We start from the raw sequence: 7,059 nt of genomic DNA on the forward strand, positions 1-7,059 counted from the left end.
CTCCTGAGCCTGGCAATATTTCACAATGCTCCCTGCTAGCAGGTCCCAGGAAAGAGCACAGAGTCATATCACACAGCTGATTGGCCCAGAAATTTGTCATAATCTTCACTGGGGGCAGGGCACAGGAAGAAAAGGAGAATCACATTACCTAGGTGATGGGCCCAGCCATATGTCACAATCTTTCCTGTAAGCAGGGCCTAGGCAGGATAGGAGAGTCACATTACATACGTTATGGGCTCCATGATATGTCACAATCCCTACTGAGACCAGAGTCCTGGAATGAGAGAAAAGTCATACCACTTCTGTGATGTGCCCAGAGATATGTCACAATGACCCCTTTGGGCTTGCTCAAGCAGGAGTGAGAGTCACATCGCCAAGGTAATAAACCCAGAGTCATGTCACAATTTCCCCTGAAGGCAGGGCCAAGGCAGGAGAGCCACATCACCTAGGTTCTTGGCCCAGCAATATGTCACAATCCCTTCTAAATGACAAGCAGCAAAGAAGAGTCATAACTCAGGTACTGGGCCCAGCAATATGCCACAATTCTCAATGGAGGCCAAGATGAGGCAAGACAGTAGAGTCACATCACATAGATGATAAATCCCAAGATATGTCACAATGCACCCTGTGGAAAGGCCCAGGCTGGAGAGTTACATCACCTAGGTACTTGATCCAGGTATATGTCACAGTCCCAACTCTTGGCTGGGCCCAAGCAAATTAGTAAAATAAATTAGGTGCTGTGTGAAAGTATATGCCACAATTATGCCTGCGGGAAAGCCCAGGAATAAAATTCAAAATTCTACATATTTCCCAGCTTCAGGTCTGAGAGCCGACCCCTCTGGTGAGTTGCAGCCAAATACACGAGACACAGTCTTAACACTGGACAGTATCCGTGCATGAGAGCTCCATTCACACCTGCAAACAGTGTCCCCATAAGATAGACACAGCCTCACCAGGGTGCTGAATCTTGGTCTCAGAGTCACTATCCTACCTGTTGACCAGATGCATGTATGTGAGTCAAACTTTCAACTTTTCATCACCTCTGGGTGTGAGATTCAGAACCTCAACAGTGAGCTGTGTCTATATGGGAGAGTGACCATCCTTATTGTTGGCCGGATATGCATAGGAGATTCACAATTGTCTCTATAATTTTGGCTCTGTTATGACACTCTCTGTACCACCTGAGAGCTTCACACAATACACTTGAGAGTGGAATTCTGCTCTGAGAACTTTATGTTTTTATGGATCCAAGATATTATCTGTTATACTAAACCCAGGCAGAAGTCAACATATTTTCTATCATCTGGGTCCAGGTATGACAGTCATCACCATGTTTGTGAGCTGGGTCCAGAAATGAGTCACAATCTTACCTGTGGTGAGATCCACATATGACAGTCACAATTTCAACTGTCAACTGCATCCACAAGGCAAAGTCAGGACCTCACTAGTGGGATCTGTCCATATGTGCAGGTGACAATTCTTACGTCAGCTGGCTGTGCATATGAGAATAACAGCCTCAGCTTCGTATTGGGCTGTGTTGACACTCTCTGTACCACTGCAGGGCATTATACTCTATGCATGACTTTTGTGATTTTTTTGTGACCTTTGTACAAGTAGAAGACCCAGAACCATACCCACTTTCCTAAGCCTAACAATGAGGGTCAACGTCTCTTCTATTAGCTTGGTCCAAACATAAGGGACAACAATGTGCCTGTGAGTTAGTCAAGAAATGACTTCCCCTTTGACCTGTGGCCAAATCCACATATGATAGTCACGATTCCAACTGTGGTCTGCATCCATATGTGAGATTTATAACCTCAGCAGTGGGCTGTGTCTAGGTTTAAGTGTGATAATCCCATTGTTGGCTGGATGTGCCTATGAGAGTCACAATCTCGCCTGCTTGTTGGACCATGTTATGACACAGTTCATACCACCCAAAGGCTTTATAAAATATTTGTGTCATAATCTCCTGTGACCTTTTATAAGAAAACCCAGACCCTTACCTCTGTCCCTAAGTCTAGCTGGGAGAGAAAAAAAATCTGTTATATTGGCTGGGTCTACATATGAGAGTCATCATCATCTCTACTAACTGGGCCTGGGTATATGTAACAATTTCACCTCTGGGTGTGGATCAGGCAAAAGAGTCACATCACCTGAATTCTGGGCCAGGGATATGTCAACATTCTCCTTGCATGCAGTGCCATGGGCAGGAAAGCCATGTCACCTGAGTGCTGGGCTTAGGGATATGTTACAATGCCTTCTGTGGACATAACAGGATAGTCACATTACTTAAATGTGGCAGGAAAGTCATGTTACCTGAGTGCTGGGCTTAGTGATATGTTACAACGCCTTCTGTGGACATAAGATGATAGTCACATCATCACTTAAATGTTGGGCCCAGAAATATGTCACAATTCCCACTGTCGGCATGGCCCAGGCAGGAGAGTCACAACATTTGGGTGCAGGATCCAGCGATATGTTACAATTCTTACTGGAAGCAGGACCCAGGCAGAAGGCAAGAGCCACATCACCTAGGTGATGGGTCTAAAAATATATCACAATTTCTCCTGTGGACAGGGTTCAGGCAGAAAAAGATGGTAACATAACCCATGTGATAAGCCCAGAGATATGTCTAAATTTCCCCTAAGAAAAGGGCCAAGACAGGCGAGTAATATCACCAGTGTGTGTGGCCCAAATATATGTCACTGCCTCACTTGTGCATTTTATCCAGGGCAAAATAATCAAATCTCAGGAGTTGGGCAAAGGTATATGTCACAATCACACCTGCAGGAATGTCTGGAGATTAGATTCACAATCTCACATTGGTCCCAACCTCAGGTATGGGAGTAAACACTTGTGAGTTGGGTACAAGTTTTTCAAGTCAGAAAATCAATGGTGAACTGGACTTGTGCATGAAAGCCCCAAGACCCCTGCAGACTTTCTTGTGGTAGAATAATAACAGCCTCACATGTGTGCTGAATATTTGTCTGAGAGTCATCTTTTTTTTGTGGAACAGATTCACATATAAGAGTCACAATTCCAAGTTTTGACTGTCTCTGAGTGTAAGATTCAGAACCTCAGCAGTGACTGGGCTGTGTCCATGTGGCAAAGTGACAATCCTGACTGTTGGCTGTGTGTGCCTATGAGAGTCACAATCCCACCTGTGTGCTGAGCCCTGTTATGACACTCTCTGTGCCACGCAGGAACTTTATAAAATATGCACGAGTGTTGTAATCTCTGATCTTTCTACAAGTCAAAGACCCAGTAAATTGCCTATTACCATAAGATTATTTAGAAGAGTCAAAATCTTTTCTACTGTCTTGGTCCAGGTAAGAGAGTCATCATTACGCCTGTGAGTTGGGCTTAGGTGTATGTCACAGTCTCACATATGGGCAGGGACCAGGCAGAAGTTCACGTCACCTGAGTGCTAGGCAAGGAATATGCCAATATTTCCCCTGTGAGCAGGGCCCAGGAGGAGAGTTACATCAACTGAGTTCTTGACTCCGTGATATGAACAATTTCTTCTGTAGGCAGAGCCTGGGCAGGAAAGGAGAGTCACATCACGTGGGTGCTGGGCACAGCAATATGTCTCAATGTCCCCTTTAATCATGGCTTAGGCTAGGGAGCAGAGTCATGTCACCTAGTTTATGGGCTTGGTAATATGTCAAAATCTTCAGTGAGGCACAGTCCAGCCAGGAGTGTAGAGTCATCTCCTAGATCATGAGCCCAGAGATCTGTCACAATGCCTTCTATAAGTTGGGCCTAGAAAGAAGGGGAGAGTCACATCACCAGGTGATTGGCCCAGAGATATGTAACAATTTCTCCTGAAGGCAGAGCCCAGGCAGGAGCATCACATCACCTATGTAGCCCAAGTATATGTCACAATTTCAACTGTGGACTGGGCCCAGGCAAAAATATAAAAGCAATCAGGTGCTAGGCAAAAGTATATGTCACAATCATACCTGCAGAAAGATCCAGAAATAAAATTTCTAATCCTGCACATGTCCCAGATGGAGGTATGGGAGTCAACACCTCCTGTGAGTTGAGTCTACCCATGTAATTCACAGTCTCAATAGTGGACAGGATCCATACATAAGAGCCTCAACTCCACCTGTGCACAGTGTCTTAGTAGGGCAGACACACCCTAACAGGAGTGCTGAAGTTTTGTCCAAGAGCTGAGGCAAGAGAATGGCTTGAACCCAGGAGGTGGAGGTTGCAGTGAGCCTAGATCGTGCCACTGCACTCCAGCCTGGGTGACAGAGCAAGACTCCGTCTCAAAAAAATATATATATATATATATATGTATAATATATATATATATAATTGTACCTGTCAATCAAATCCACATATGAGAATTGCAATTCCAAATTTTGATTGCTACCAGGTGTGACACTGAGAACCTCAAGAGTGGGCTGTAGGCATGTGTTGAGGGTGAAAATCATAATTGTTGGCTGGATGTGCCTATGGGAGGCACAATTTCACATGTGCACTGGCCTGTTACAACATCTTTGTACCACCCGAGGTCTTTATAAAATATGCATGAGCATCTTAATAGTCTGTGACCTCTCTATATGTAGAATACCCAGAAGCATACCTGTTGTAATAAGCCTAACTATGAGTATAAATCTCTCTTATTGGCTGGGCCCACGTATGGCAGTTACCATCATGCCTGTGAGCTGGACCTACATATATGTCACAATCCCATCAGTGGGCAGGAGCCAGGTAGGTGAGTCACATTACCTTGGTTCTGAGCCAGGGATATGTCACAATACCCACTGTAGGCAGAATGCAGGCAGGTGAGTAACATCATGTGGGTGTGGGTGCTTGGCCCAGTGATATGTCTTAATCTTTTCTGTAGACAAGGCCCAGACAGGAAGAGAAAGTCGTATTATCTGGGTGCTTGGCCCAGTGGTTGTCACAATCCCCCTTGTAATCAGGGCCCAGGCAGGAGAGAAGAGTCATAGCACCTAGATAATGGGCCTGGTGATATGTCACAATCTTCACTTGGGGCAGGGCAAAAAGAGAAGAGGAGAGTCACATTACCCACGTGATGGGCTCAGAAACATGTTACAGTGCTGCCTGTGGACAGGTTCTAGGCAACAGAAGTAAGTCACATTCCTAAGTGATTAACCTAAAGGTACGTCACAATACCCCTTAAGGGCAGGGCCCAAGAAATAGTCATAGGCCAGGCATGGTGGCTCATGCCTGTAATCCCGGCACTTTGGGAGGCCGAGGTGAGTGAATCACTTGAGGTCAGGAGTTCAAGGCCAGCCTGGCCAATATGGAAAAACCCCATCTCTACTAAAAATACAAAAATTAGCCAGACGTGGTGGTGCGTGCCTGTAATCCCAGCTACTTGGGAGGCTGAGGCAGGAGAATCACTTGAACTGGGGAGGAGGTTGTGGTGAGCCAAGATCACCCCACTGTACCACTCCAGCTTGGGTGACAAAGTGAGACTCTGTTTCCAAAAAAAAACAAGAAACAGAGTCATAGACCAGCTTGGGCAGGGAGACCTCATCTTTAAGAAAAATTTAAAAATTAGCTGGGCATGGAGGCATGCTTTTGTAGTCCTAGCTACTTGGGAGGCTGAGGTGGGAGGATTGCTTGAGTCTGGGAGGTCGAGGCTGCAGTGAGCCGAGGTGGCGCCACTGCACTCCAGCCTGGAAGACAGAATGAGACTCTGTCTCAAGAAAAACACAACCAAAACCAAAAAACCTTTTTCTCCTCAGTTGGGATCTGGTTTCCATCCTCCTAGTCACCCTTTTTTTTGAGACAAAGTCTTGCTCTGTCACCCAGGCTGGGGTGCAGTGGCACGATCTCAGCTCACTGCAACCTCCATCTCCAGGGTTCAAGCGATTCTTGTGGCTCAGCCTCTCAAGTAAAAACCTAGGTTTTTACAGGCTAGATATAAAAACAGGAAAGCTGGTACCTACTTTGTTAAAGTAACTTTCTTCCTTTTTTTTAAATTTTTTCTGAGATGGAGTCTTGCTCTGTCACCCAGGCCAGAGTGCAGTGGTGCGATCTCGGCTCACTGTAACCTCCGCCTCCCGGGTTCAAGCAATTCTCTTGCCTCAGCCTTCCGTGTAGGTGAGATTAGGGCACACACCACCATGCCCAGCTAATTTTTGTATTTGTAGTAGAGACAGGGGTTTCACCATGGTGTCCAGGCTGTTCTCAAACTCCTGACCTCAGGTGATCCACCCACCTCGGCCTCCCAAAGTGCTGGGATTACAGGTGTGAGCCACCGCGCTCCACTGAAAGCAACTGTTTCTGAGAACATAGGATTTTAGGGACATGAATTATTAAGAGGCTACATGGAAGCAGAAGTGCTCCTGGATGATTCCACTATCTGGACAGAAAATTTCAACAGATCAGTCCCAGCAAGTTCAGTTACATCCCTGACTGCTGTAGATGATAAGCTTTCCATCCAAAGCAGAGATGTTAAACCTCACAGGTTTCAAATGACCTCCAAGTGATCCACACCTTGAAAGTTGCTCCCACAAAGCTGGAGCGCCATCTGTTCCAGAGAGAGCTGGTCACCATCTATGTCGTTGAGACACTGACCAGTCAGGTCTCAGGTGAGATGAGGCCCATGATTACGTGTGTAAAATATTAAAACAATCATCACCTTTAGGTTGATTTTTGGAGGCCTAGCCCATTAAATGGGTAGGTGAAAATGGCCCACCAGACACATGCCTTGAAACACTGGGGCTTTCTCCTCTGCTTTCGGCAGATTGCGGGTAAGCCAATAATTACTCTCCCTCATATCTCAACTTCCACTTCCACGAAAAAGGGGTCAGTGAGGTTGACATTTTTACCAAACCACAGCCCATGTTACCCACTGCAAAGCTGAAATTATACACGGGCAACCGAGGCAGCAAATTTCTCCCAAATGCTGCTGAACTGGAGCTGTGTCTGGAGTAAGCAGAGGCCAGTGACACAATGTACAATGTCTCAGACAGACGTCAGGCCAGTTTCTGTAGCAGTTTAGGAAAGCAGGCGGCTCCATGGGCTGGAGGAGGCGCAATGCCCTGGAAAAAACAGCGGGTAAGGATAAAA

This window comes from Pongo abelii, chromosome 6, assembly GCF_028885655.2.
Source record: "Pongo abelii isolate AG06213 chromosome 6, NHGRI_mPonAbe1-v2.0_pri, whole genome shotgun sequence".
Classification (NCBI taxonomy): domain Eukaryota; kingdom Metazoa; phylum Chordata; class Mammalia; order Primates; family Hominidae; genus Pongo; species Pongo abelii.